This window comes from Mastacembelus armatus, chromosome 23, assembly GCF_900324485.2.
Source record: "Mastacembelus armatus chromosome 23, fMasArm1.2, whole genome shotgun sequence".
Taxonomy (NCBI): domain Eukaryota; kingdom Metazoa; phylum Chordata; class Actinopteri; order Synbranchiformes; family Mastacembelidae; genus Mastacembelus; species Mastacembelus armatus.
Genome location: NC_046655.1, coordinates 5,021,779 through 5,036,669, shown reverse-complemented (window position 1 = coordinate 5,036,669; position 14,891 = coordinate 5,021,779).

Genomic DNA, 14,891 nt, shown 5'->3' with positions numbered 1-14,891 from the left:
TGTATTGTGCCCCTATGAGTAATATTTGTGTGTAGTTAATTTTAAAATAGTTTGATGTCAGTAGAGGGACTGAGCCACGCGGTGTACTGGATAAAGCCTGTGTGAATCGGACACAGAGCTTATGTGACAGTGTGTATTAAAGCAGCTGTCTATATGTTTGTTGGCCGGTGTGCTGCTTGTGTGTAATGTGTGCATGATATATGCACATATATATGTTTTACCTCTATGTCTGTGTTTCAATGAATATTTAGTCCCTCCCCATCTGTGCTACAGTACATAGTGTTTGCATCTTGAAAGCCACAGTGTCTTGTTTGATAGAGGGATGCCAGAGTTGGATATTTTCAAGCAGTGACTTTAATTAATATTCAAAGCTAATTAGGTGAATTTTCAAATTCCAGAGAGACTTTAGGGCTGCATGTAAAACAGGCCAGAGAACTGTCTCTAAATACTTAATATTTCTATTTAAGCAAATAATTACTGTAGTTAAGTCACTTAATACAATAGCCAGATTATTAACTAGACCACTGTGACAAGATGAGGTTTACCACCTGAACACTGGGATGAATCTGGGCAGTAAATTTCAAGTCTTGCAAGTTTGTTGAGATAGCCTGCTGACAGAGCGGCAAAGAAACAAACCACTAGTTGAAAACAGAAGCTCCTTGATGGGAGGTAATCGTCAAATCACACAATGAATAATAATATCTTAGCGTGTACACTCCGTGCACGAGATCACCTGGATGGGACCAGGAGCATTCGTTACACTCAAAACGTCTTTCATCAAGCCCACTAATAATCAGGTACCAGTCTGTCCTTTATTCTGCCTGGTGACCAATCCCAACCCACATTTTAAAGATGGAAACCAGACCACCACTGCTCCCCCCTCGCCTCCATCCCTCCTCTCTCTCTCATTAGTATGGAGTGCTTTGGCGAGGCGGCGCGTGCCGATGATGGCTGGAGACCCTCAGGCAGAGTTTCAGGCTAGATTTTAATGGGGCGGTAAGGGTCAGCAGGAGAGGAGAGAACAATAAGCCTCTCCAGTTTACTGTGATAGGTGTTTCAGCAGGACCGGGCACCCCGGGGGGGGACCTGTTGGAGTTTGGACTCAGAAGAAGTTGACCTTCAAAACAGTGTCAAAGTCTGTTCCCTGTAAAACCACAGCATTTCAGGTCAGCTGCCTTTGAGTCCTGGTGGTTGGCAATTAGCTGCCACATTGGCAAGCCAAACACACTAACAATGTTGTGATAATAGGTTAAATACTGAAGTGAGGCAGGCGGCTCGGTGGTGATGTTAATGTTCTTTTGATGTGGCCCTAAGCTGGTAATTGCGTCGTATCCTCCTGCTTCCAATACCTTTATTCCTTTGTTTTGAATTCACTCTCTGATTGAAAGGTGTTGGGACCTTTGGGTTTAAGGCATCACTATGCTTCAAAGTGCATACTGGATTGTTAAATGGCATCTGAACACACACACACACACACACACGCACCAACTTTTGAATTGTGTATGACACAGCATGCTTTTCAACACTTAAATTACATGGTGTATTGTTGATCTTGAGAAAGGTTTTGCATATGTCTTTTTTCTTACAGAAAATTCAATGAGAAAATTGGTGGATCCTTCTATAATGTTATTCTGTGCTTACGTCCAACATTTACTGATATTTACTGAAGCTGTAACAGAGTGAAGTCTGACCTGGAAGGAAGAAAGCTGTTCTCCAAGCATCATTTTAGCGAAATGAACAAAGTGAATGAAGCCAATAAACGGCGGCCCCGAGGCGTTCTGACCCACACTGGACCTCAGGCCGTCATGCCCAAAAGCTACAAGTGTCTCAACAAGACACACATTAACCTTTCCTGCGTTATTTTTCTGTGGAGATCTCCCACTTTGAAGTGCTTCCATTTAACCTTCATTTAACTTTTGTGTCATGCACTCCCAGGCGCCCCATTTTGACAGCAGAAGCCTTTAGAAGTCAGAAAAGCCCCGCGGCTACAAATGGCATATCAGCACATCTGTCTGCTCCAGCGCCAGGCTGTGGAGTGAAGAACTGGCTGTTGGGTGTTTTGGCGAGTGTTCTGCCACTTTCTGACTGGATCTCACAGTGGCTTAACGTCACAAAGACACTTTAAAAAGACAAATCTTGAGCTTCCAGGGTCATCACTGTTTTATTACATGAAATTATTCAGGCACAAGTATTAAACCACCAAAATGTCTTTGTTAAATATGCACTACAGCAGACATACTGTACCCTTCATTGTGTGCCTGATCATGAAGATGATCCTTAAAAAGACAACTTTTTTTTTTAGAAAAATGTATTTAAATGAGCTTTTTTTCTCTCCCATAGCGTGTTAACTAAGAGGTGTCATTTTAGCTGAGTGTTTTTGGTTGACTGGTAAATGTAAATCCAATTCACTCCTGGTCTCCACTAACTCCCGAGGGAAATATCTGGCTCTTTAGCCGCTAAATGCTAACTCTGTCTGGCTGCTGCTTAGTGCTGAGCACATTTGCAGGGGTTAAGAATGACAGATGCTTAATGGAGCAGCTGTCTGATCGTTTTAGAAGATGGTGCTCGTGGTCTCATCTGTCCCCGCTACATCACTGAGGTTAGGCAAACTAACTGATAAATGCAGTACAGTTCAACAGCAGCACAAACTATGGTTATGCAGTGTGAGTCACTGCAGGTGACAAACCCTGTTTTTGCATAATCTGACTGGAGAGAATCAGATGGGGTTTTGTTACTGACTCCAGATTTCCCATCTAATTGCAGTTTTTATAGCACGGTAATAGACTTGTTAGCTAAACAAGTCTTCAAACGGAGAGCTTTGATTTGGGTTACACAACCATGACTGCTGCGTTTGTGTGTGTGTGTGTGTGTGTGTGTGTGTGTGTGTGTGTGTCTGTGTCTGTGTGTGTGTAGCATCATCTGGCACTGGAGGGAACAATGAGTCTGGAAGGAAAATCGTTTTTGAGCATCTGAGGTTGTGACAGGGTTTCTCAGGCTTTAGCAGAGATAAAGTGAGACAGTGAAGATCTGCTTTACTGCTTTGATCTGGTCTGCCTTCCCACTTAACGCCTGATGACACTGCACTTAGAAAGGGCACCGTGAACGTGAAGGTTTCCCTCTGACTTTTACCTAAGGCTCTCTTTATACGAAGCCCATATCAAGCATCTCGGCTGCTTGAGAGGCAGGTAAAAGGGAAAATGTATTACCGTTCAACCTTTAAGCCAACTCATCCTGTGCAAAAGCAGCAGTGAGAGAAGCCTGATTCTGTAAATTCTGTGTAATCTTGAGCAATTTTTTTTTTTTTTTTGCATGACTGTATTCCACATTTACAGGCACAAAGCTGCAGCCTGCACATAGAGGGCACTCTTAGCTCGGTTTTCTCTGCAGTCCCACCTTGTAATAGCAGTGGGAAGTTATTTATAGAGTCTGGCTTCAAAGGAGGAGAGAGCAAGTTTTATTGAGACGATTTTGCTTTTGTGTGAGACAGAAAGGACAGCTTGGTGTCTTTTGTTTTCAACTTTACAGTCTAATCTCTATCATTTAGAAAAACGCAATTATACTATGCTAAAAACTAAATTTGCTATTATGTCTGAAATGTCCCTGTTGCAGAGAGCAATGTTTTCAAAATGAGCGTCCACCCCACAGGAGGATTCTCATTTGATTTTGGACAGCTGGGTTTAGATAAAAAGTCTTCAAAATGTACCGTCATCACACACAGACTTTCCCTGGTTTTATTGACAGTGAGTGGGAGGCCAAATTTGTGGACTCTTCACAGCACTGAGGGGGAATTTTCTGGTTTATGGACAGATTTTGTGTTGCTGAACTGTCAGCCTGACTATGAAATAAGCTTTGGGTATAAAAGCTCAGTAAGCACCTGAACTGTCTTGAATCAATAATCATCAGTCTTTATGCAACTGCCTGAGACAATCGCTGATTATTGATCTTTATCAGATTGCTCCAGTTTATCCGTTGAGGAAAGAGTGAGTCGTCCAAAGTTCCTAAGAAATTTTCACGTTCAATTTTAGACACCTCTACTATTTTACTATTTTCTGTGGCTTTATCGCCAAAAGTAATGCATTGTTAAAATAAAAATACTGGAAGTGGCAGCTTTAAGTAAATACCCTGAATACTTTCAACAACCCAGAAAGAGTTTATTGGAGTCGTCCCAGCTGAGCTTATTTTGTTGACTTTTGTTGATTTTTATTTGCAGCAGTGCCATGGCAATAGGCAAAATGTAAACCTGCTGACAACATAATAAAACAGTCATAATACTGAGGAAGACAGTAAAGTAGGACAGGCAGGAGCTGGCGTGACACACCAGGAACTGTAGAGAGCAAACAGCATAACAAATAAGACCTGTAACAACGAAGACGCAGTGAACACACCATTAAACATAAACCTACAGTAAAATATCTGCTGACATCAAAACACCAGGAAACAGAACATTTTCTGCAGATTTGGGATGGAAACTCAATTGACACTGCATCACAGGATTATTTTTATTTTTATTTTTTTAGGGTTTGGATTTTTAGCCTGGTTCCTCTGTGATGCCTGGGCAGCAGCAAACACAGAAAATGGAATAAAATGAAGTAATAATAAGCAGCCTTGGAATATCCTTTTTTTTTTTTTTTTTCAGGTTGTGTTACTCCAATATTTCACCATCCGGTCCACACAGGCCACAGAGGTTGATGAGCTGCAGTCGCATTGCTCCATTTCTTCTAAAACCCAATTCCTTCCCCTGAAATTAATTTTAGAGCATCTTGTGAAAGACACACACAACTGGGAGATAAATCACAGATGAGATGGAGGTTGTGAAAAAAAAAAAAAAAACCTCCCTCTTTCTCTCTCTCTCTCACACACAGGGCAGTAAAAAAAACAAAAACAATAGATGACACAGACTTTGGTCTGCGTTTCACACACCGATGTCATTAATCATGTCCTTCAACTTGGCGGAGCAGAGATTATTTGCTCAGCTGCCAAAGTTGGGTAAAAAGTAGGGCACCATTTTTGGTATTTAATTACAATCAAACTGCTGACGTCCAAACTAATATGCTGCACAGCAGTTTCTCTGACACTTCTAATGCTCATCTCTCTCTCACCAGCAGCCCTGTAAAAACACCTTGCAGTGTCTGCTTCTGCTATCATTTATTACGTAACCAGACAACGACACTGTGATCCAGGAAAAGCATGATTCAGAATGTGTTCTATGCATGAAAATGAATGTAATAATTATTCATGCTATTAATTGCAATGAGTAAATATTACAGACTGAAGCATGCACAGATCTGAGCTGAATTCATATTTGTCTTTTATATAATTATAGTCACCTGCTCTGCAGGAGTGTTGCTACAGGAAGCTGGAATCTGCAGGAAGGGTTCACTTCAGGCTCAGGTGCCAGCACGTCTCCACCTCTTTCCATATCGCTTCTTTCCACCTCTCAGCTTGCTAAAACCCATCCAGCTTCACTTAATGTCACTTCACATCATCATATAGTGATTCCTGACCATACACTCTTTGCATCAGTTCAGGTCTTTTTTTTTTTTTATTATCCTTAAGGCTCCCACGTGTCTTCCTGAAATGCAAACACAGGTTTAAGCAGGACATGATGATGCTTTAACCACAAATTGTCTTTTTTATTTTTTCCTGACCTATCGCGCTACAGGTAGCTATGCTTAGGCAAGTCCTATCTATGGGGCAAGGTTATCCAGAATTCATACCGCAGCAGGTTGCATCTTTCATGCCATGATGTGAGATAAAAAGGTCACCTGTCTGGGCACACAGTCAGACTGTAGATGAACAAACGCAGGCTTTCTTCTGCCCTGTGAAGTGAAACTGCACCTTATACTAACAGACCACTGAGGTTGTAATTCATCAGACACCTCACGCTGGATTTTTTTTATTTGGCTGTACAATATAGGTGGTGTGGTTCTTTATATGTAACAGCATTTTGGACTCAGTCAATTGCAGGTTTGTCTGAAGATATGAACTCTGGTCTCCTGAATGAACCTTCCCCACACTTTTCACCTCTCCACATGAAGTGCATGTACTGGATGTAAATCACAAGGTGTGGAACTGTCAGATACTTTGTATGAGACAGAGGGCTTGGCTGGGTGTCCAGCTGGCCCACTACAGTGGATGAGGAAGAGAAGAGTTAAAGCACTAGGGACCTAGGGTTTAGCTTCGCCTCTGGGAAAAATGTTGGCTTGGGACTTTACTATCTCTTCACTAATCATCTACCCCTAATTGGCAAAAGAAGAAGCCATTTCACCGTAATGTGCACTTCTCTGCTCATTATTATAAAGAACATGCAGGCATAAGAATGAATCACTTTCTAGATGTTTCCCAAATGACCTCGCAGCAGACAGAGCACTTTAGCTGCTGCTGCACTGAATCTTTTTACTTCTCTAGCTGCTTGGTGCTCGGTGCTGCTTCACGAGGTCAGGTAGCATCAATGACATCCCCTCCTCTAGGTTACTCCCTGGGAAGAGGATCAACTCCTCCCCAAATATTTTTGCCTTTTATGGATCTCTTCCTCACCCTCCGGCTCGCCTGACGGTAACAGGGCCTCCCTGCAGACTGGCTCACACTCTACTCAGCCCAGGCAGGCCAACTGTGGAGTTCAGTGCGGATGGGAAAACTTAAAAGTGGATTCACCTGCAATCTGCTGCACCAGCGGGACATGTTAGATAGAGTGTAAACATAGTGCTCGCAGCACATTTTTAAAGAGTGTGACAGCGTTAGTTGAATCACATACAGTGGAGGTACAGCTTGTTAAAGTTTAAAGGGATAATGTGGATGAAATTAGCTTTAACATTAACATAACCATATATTATGAGGTACAAAGACCTAATTTAAATGGATGAAGATATTGAAATGCAAGGCTCACGACTGTTGTGCAGCATTAGCGAGCATTAAAAATAGCACTGACTGGTCCACGAAGGATTACAGTAATATCTCAAGGCAAGGTGATAATTGCAGTATTTTTGGTGCTGACTAGCCCAGACAGGAACAAAATGTTCATTGTTAAATTATTTGAACTAGCACAATAAGCTGCTGAGTTGTTTCAGATATTTGATCCCCTCTACTCTTGATGCAGATATCTGAACAGCCCAGATTTTGGCTGCAGTTGGTCCCGATATGCTTTAGATCTCAGAAAAGTGTGACTCAGTAGATTCAAAGCTCGGGCAGATGCTGCTACAGTAAGCAGTGTATTTATATATGACAGTGAGGTAAATACAGTGTGACCAGACACCATACCAGGGAGCCTTGTTAGTGCTGTAGCCCGCGGATGTGAGACAGACTCAAAGGACAGGCACACAGAAGGTGAAAACAGCAAAAGAAGACATTTAATATATGCTGTTTGAAATCCGTCTCTCTCCTCCCTTCAAATGAGTCTCCTTTTTGTCGTGCTAGAACTTGACATGTCCATGGGCCAGACTCACATTACACTACAGGTTCCCCGAAGCGAGCCAAAGCCATGGTCTCGCTGTTCCTTAGAAAATCTTCCTCCACTCTGAAAGTCTTTAGCAACATGGAGACGTACTTTCCTTACTCTTTAAATGCCAATTTCCATCTGACTGAAAAACATTCTCTTAGATAATAGAGTTTCCTCTTCCCAGCTCAATTTCCCCCAAGTGCCATTCTCATCGACAAACACTATATATGTGTATAGCAACTGCCTTCTTATTATAGCTCATGAATAATTTAGAGATTTTTTTTTTTGTGGTGGGGGGGGGGGGGGTGCAATATTGCTTTGTTTCCAACACACAGCTGTGTAATAAATGATCTTTCAGAGTTGATTCATGCTAATGTTATGCTGTTGTTGTTCAGGCTAGATTTGTGTCTGGGCAAACTTAACATGCAACCACACATCTGTGAGTTCTGATGGATGGATTACTTTATCCCACTAACAAGTCAGATTGCATTTATTTATTTTTTTCATTGTTTTTTTATGCGAGTGAAGCATGATTACTTTTTCAGAATAAAGATCTACTCATACATTGTCTGAAGTAACCTACTCTAATTTGCTTTAAGCAGCACTAGGACAGATATATTTGTAACTACATATTTGTATGTTATGGACCACTGTTTGGACTCAGGCTTCACCACTGCTCCTTCCTGCCTGACACTGTTGTCTAAACTCTGAGAAAACCTGTTTCCTTTCTGTCATTTTAATGTATGTGTTTCATTGGGTCCTTTCTCTTTTCTGTGTCCTAACGAGAAAGGTGACAACGGCTTCAACAGAGATGCATCCCATCCACTCTAACCAAAATACTTTACAATCAGGAATCTGATTTAGACATTGGTAAGAACAATTTGGCTCCCCAACAGATTAATCCAAATTTTAAGTTGAAATCTATACAGTGGCCTGTACAGCACTGATTTGCTGGACTCAGCATCGTCAAATGTAGCTGTCTTGCCCCGCTGGTATAATATGTATGGATGTTCACCTTGACTTTAAAGTGGTCTGAAGTTGTTTTTACAAACACAGAATTCCAGGGAGAGTGACAGAGTTTGAATCATCACTTTATCTGTGGCGCTTTCCTCTCACTTTCTATGATTAATCTAGGAAAGTAGAATGACTTTAGAGCTGATACAAGATGCTTTTCAGTGTGGCAGCAACTCTTTGTCATTTACTGCAGCTTTATTCTGACACAGTGATTTCGCTGCTTTAAGTTGCTGCAGGGTTTTAGGGGTTCATAAAGAGCTACTGAACAATATCCGTACCAGCTGAAATGCAAAGATCATTATAACCGAACGTGTCAGACAGTGTGGGGACTCACATTGACATGCAGGAAAAGGCATGCACATGCACACACGCGCTCATACGCAGATGTAATTTAATAACATTACCCCTGGTGAAACTTCATTTCGCGTTTTGCTTTGTCTGCCCCGGTCTAGATTTTTCAAGCTGCCTGCTGCTCTTTCCCTGCGCTGATCACTAACGTGGACATCAATCAATGCAGTGGAACGGCTGCTGAAACACAGAAAGAACCTCTCTTAATTAAGGGATTCAATTTAAACCATGAAAATTGATTTTCCTGAAAGGCCTGCACAGCAATCATATAAAAGGTGACATATTCATGTAATCATCGTAATTAGTTCTGTTCGGAGTGTTTGTAATACAATTTTACCTCATCATATTTCATCCCTGCACTTGTACTATTTAATTGTTGTATTTCTGGCAGTGTGATAGTTCTGCTTCTTCTGCATTATGCAAGGGAAGTTCAATTTAAATGTTTGTAACATTAGTTAAAGAAGTACAAAGAGGAATGTGGAGCTGTGTGGCAGGCAGCAGTAATGCCCTTGACAAGCTTCAGGCACCAGATTTCCTCACAACTGGAGCAGGGCACTGGGGGCAGCACTATCACAGAGCGGCTGAACCGCTGAAGTAAAGGGACAGCTGGCACTAACACTCTAAATGCATACATTAGCCATGCGGTTATTGTCAGTGCACCCAGCAATTAGGACTAGGAAACAAAAGCATTAAATTGAATGTGTCATTTGTACATCCAAGGAAATAAGCATTTGTTGAGGAAGAATGTGAATTCAGCAGTTTCTTCTGCAGAGACTAACCTCAGACTTTGTCTGTGCGCCTTGCTCAAGATACCAGTGTTTTATGTGTGTCACACTGTGGGGACAAATGTCTGTTAGCACAGTTACTCTAGTAACATAGCAAGGCCATGAAAAGAAACCTATGAGTGTGTTACACCACCTATAACAGTCACATGGGCACTACCTTGCATGCCATGTTGGCCTTTTACGAGTATCTACCAGTGTTTTCCTCTATCAGAGATGCACCTTAAAAAACCTGGACACATCTGCTAAATCAGTTCATTCCCATCTAATCTGCACATTTGGAGATTTGCTTGAGGAGGCAAAATGCAGGAATGTTCCCTATAGAGTCAAAATATGAGGAGGCAACTGTAGCTTATTAGCTGAGTTGCACCATTTACCTTTATTTAACCTCCTCTGTATCAGTAGAAACCGTTAGACAAAAGAGCAGGGGTTTGCAGACCAGTGTGAGACTGGGAGTCGATGATACTAATATGAAAAAAAAACTGACTTCAGTGCCCTGATAGTGAGATAAAGAGCAAATGGTTTTTAAAAATGATCCTTAGTAAACTGTCCACATGTTTGACTGAAAATCTGGTAATGATCCTGTTAATGTCTGACTGTGTGATGGACACTGGCAAGGTCACAGGCTTCTGTCGGTAACTGAATCTGGTTCAGCCCTGAGTGGAGAAAGACAAACTCTCAGCTTGTCCATTAACGGTGCTGGGTTTTGTAATCTGATCGAGCCGCAACTTAACATGTCAAGACAAATTGGCGTCTCACTCATTCACTCAGTCACTGTGATGTACTGTACAGGTAGCTCCATCACTGGGATCCTGAGAACACTGTTGATTGCCTGAGCTGAGTTTCTTTTCATATGGCTCTGTGTCTTTTGAAGTGAGACGTTTCATTGGGCTTCTTAGAATTTTGCTCACACAGCCTTTTGGGTGTTGTTTCTCCTCTGTTGAAAAGTAAGTAAAGCTTTATTTGGTCTCAGAAAACTTTGGAAGAAAAGGCTACAGCTTTGATGGAGTGAATAGCTCATTCTGCTCTGACTACAAACCACAGCACAATGCTAAGACAGAATAACCTATTTGTGAATTAAAAAGCCACTTTCAGCTTTAAGGGTATTCAACGATTCACTGTTTTGCAGTTTTGCCTCAGGGCAAACTAATGTGTTTGTTGTTTCTATGATATATAATATATTGCAGCACTGTGGTTTAGTGGTTACCACTGTTGCCTCACAGCAAGCAGGTTCCTGGTTTGAAACCCATCAGGGACCTTTCTGTGTGGAGTCTGCATGTTCTCCCTGTGCTTGTGTGGGTTTTCTCCAGGTGTTCTGGTTTCCTCCCACAGTCCAAAAACATGTATGTCAGGTTGATTGGTGACTCTAAATTGCCCATAGGAGTGAGTGTGAGTTTGTGAGGTTGTTGGTCCTGTGATGGACTGGTGACCTGTCCAGGCTGTACCCCTGCCTTTCACCCAAAGAGAGCTGGGATAGGCTTTTTTGTTTGTTTTCATTAATACTGTGGCAGTTTGGACTCCTGGTTGGACTAAACAAATTTTGCAAAGTGGTGGCTTTAGATTCATTATTTCCTGTTTTTGCTTTGTTTGTTTGCATTTTAAAACAAGCAATCAAACGAGTAATCGAGACAAGAATTAATTACTTGCAGTCCGATTAAAAAATAGCACCACCTCAGCGAACTGCAACAGTGAGATGCCTACACATTAATGCATGAATGATAATAAGCCAGTGATATAATGTATCACAACACAGTCACACGGGCTGTTTTTCTGCATTGAATATATTTACATTTTCCTGATTACATCCGTATATTAAAGTAGGCTATTAAATGCAGGATTTCTACTTATAATGGGGTATTTTGAAAGTGTGGTACTTTTACCTTAGTAAATCTGAATATTCCTTCCACCACTGGTGAATTCATGTGTTGTATGTTCACCATGTTAACACCGATGATTGTAATAGTAAATCTTGATAATGAAACATTTTTGCACCATTAGCTAAATCTTCAGGTGAGCAGCCAAGGTTGTGCTGTGCAGTGCTACATCTGTCACTGGCTGCTTTCTTTTCTTTTGTAGAAGAATTATAATAATAGTGTGAATAATGAGTTTGATTAATAGTTTATTAAAGGCGTGTCTGGCCCATAGAATACACAGTACACAAAACCAAACAACACATAGGCACAGACAAGCGAAAAATAAAAACACTGGATAACCCTAACCCAAACTTAATGTTCTAACTTTCTCAATAAGGCATAAAAAGGATCAGTACAGTCCCAAATATAATTTCATTTTTGGTGCTTAGTGTTTTGGGAAATTAATTTTTTCCCTAAAGCTCTGTGCTGCATCTTTTATCCTCCGTTGGCCCTGATACTCTCCAGTGTGACCATTTGTCTGTCTTGTGTCTCAGGCAGCTGTTAAAAGCTGGACAGATAAACAAGTATGTCTCTGGATGCCATGTTCCTAAAAAGAAAACAAGACATTCCAGTGGAAACCTCGTCCATGGGCACAGAAAAGCTTCATCCACCCTCTCTCACGAGCTTGGACAGGTATGACAGAACAGGTCCCTGGGCACTGAGGTATAAGTCCCTTTACACTCCTCTTACACTGGAGCAGGACACTCGGAGTGACAGAGACCCAGAATGACCACAAACCACATGCTGTTGTCGTCTGTGGTCACTGCATCTCTTTATGTCTCTTTGCAGTAGTTTTGCAGGGATTTGCATCTTTTGTAGTTTTGCATTTTTGTAGTTGTTTTGCATCACTTTGTGGTCATTTTGCAACTGTTGTGTGTGTGTGTGTTGTTGTTGTTTTTTTTTTTTTTGGTAATTCTTGTTTGTCTCTTTCTGGTTTATTTCAGTTATTTGTTTAACCTACATCAATGTTTCCCAAACTAAGGGAGAAAAAAATTAGCTGATTCCTACTTAAATGTCACTTAAATCAAACTCTATGTTGAATATTTGAATTATATGACTTCAGATAACAAAACAAAACAAAACAAAACAAAACAGCCTGGTGGGTTATCCAACATTTTTCAAAAGCCAACAAAAACATGCATGAAGAGACTTGTGCAGTTCATGTTGCTCCTTTTTATGCTTTGTTTCTTCAGCATAAACAAAAAGCTCCAGGATATCGTGTTAGAACTGATCATAAAGAGCAATAAAGCTGAGTTACGGAAAAGAAAATGCCACTGATTCTCCTTTTTTACACAACAGCAGCACACATTCTGTGGTGTCTCCTGCAGTGTGGCTAAAGAATGAAGACAGCATTGCCAACTAATCTGCCTCCCCCAGTAGCTGCTGCTGTCCACTTCAGATGATAACCTCTGTCTCTGGTGGATGGAGGATGAGGAGGTTAGATCTTCATTATGTCTGTCACGTTAAAGCTCATACACTGGAGCCTTTCCAGGGCCCCTGTGGTGACCTGGGACTTGCCACAGATAAATGAACTCATCCAGGCACAAATGCACTAAAATGCATACATACGCAGCCATAGACACAAGCTGACAACCACCCACATGTAAATACATACCATAAGTGGCCTCAGAGACAGTGGCTGTGAATTCACATCAGGAAATACACACACACTCAGGCAAACTGTCATAAATTGCACACATACTCAAGTTGTTACCTGTCCTATTTGTCCTCTCTCATTTTTCCTCTTCACATAGTACTACTACTATCACTGTCTCTCTCTCTCACACACACACACACACACACATACTGTACACGTCCACACAAAAGCAGTGCAGCACTCTCCTCGGCACTGACAAGATACATGATGAATGCATCCACAGTGATTTATGATAACTCACTTCAGAGCGATGCTATTGCCTAGGAGGAAATTGAACAAACAGGCCATGTTATCTGTCACCAGATGACCCAGTTCAAGTTCAAGAAGCCGCCTGTCAAGTACAATTGACTGCACAACTGATATATTAGACCTTAATGGCAGCAGAAAAAAGAAGCTCTTAACGATTGCCTTTGCTGGGCATGTGAAGGTCCCACAGAGGGGTGGATTGCAAAGAGGAAAAAAAAAAAAAGACTTCCCGAAGCAGCATCTTTCTTCCAAAAAGAAAATCCATGTGATACTGATGCTGGACAGTGGCAGTGGTGGTTGGAAGGGAGGGGATTTGATAGTGAGTTAGCCTCTTGATGACAGGATGAGGTGGGAAATGATTTGTGACCTCAGAAGAGGAAATATTAACTGTTTTGTCGATGTATCATGAGTGTGGGATGAAACTGTGCTCAGAGTAAAATCTTTCCTTACAAGTAGTAGCGTTAAGTAATTACAAGGCAAAAAACATGTTGAAAACCCTGTCGGTCTTATATATTTAATGTTATTTTAATAATATTTGCAAATTAACACAGGATGTTAGAAATTTTTCATATAACCCAGTACTTTTTGTGTACCGACCAAAATATAGTCAGTAGTACCAAGAACTTTAAACTTGAGCAAATAACATAATGATCGTATGACCAAATGTACAGGTGCAGCAGAAGGCAATGCAATGTTTTCCAGGAAACAATCCTCAATGACCTTAATGCAATCACTCTGCTAAGAGGAATGGTTTTGCTCCAAGTTATGAAACACACTTGTCATGGACGTATTTTTTATTTACTGAGTCTAAATGGCTGGCTGATAAGACGACAGCAACAAAACAAAACACAATGCATCAGAGTTATCAGGAGGCTTGTGAAACATATGTTGCCGCATATGGCCCGGAGAGGAGATCAGATCTGATTTGCTGTCAGACAGATTAACTCGGTGTAAAAAAGTTTGAAAAATATTCCAGCACATGGCTGCTTTTGGAAAACACATTAACCTTTTCGCAGAGTGAAAAGGAATTGAAGGCACAGCTGTGAGGGTGAAGTGGAAGCAGTGGAGGTGCATTTAGATGTGTAGCGTTGCAGTCCGGCCCATCCCTGACGTGACTCCAGCAGCCTTTTTTAAAAAATTCCTTTTTTTTTGTCACAGTGGATCTAACCGTGCACAGGTATATTCACCGTGGGGTGATTTGCAGTAACCTACAATTACAACAGAGGTGAAATTGCAATCAATTGACATGGCAGGCCACCCCCCAGTAGTCAAGTTACAATTTCATTAGAGGAGCAACAGAAAAGCTTTGCAATGACCCAGAGGACCATGATTTGGGTCTCACACAGCTGTTCACACAACACACAATGCAATTATCTCCTGTTTAGCTGACAAAACCTACTTTAGGCTCTCACATAGGGTGGTGCTTTAAATACCATTTGCTCTCATTGCGGTTTAGATGGTCACCTGTTCTCTGTAACGCCTGATTGTTAATATTC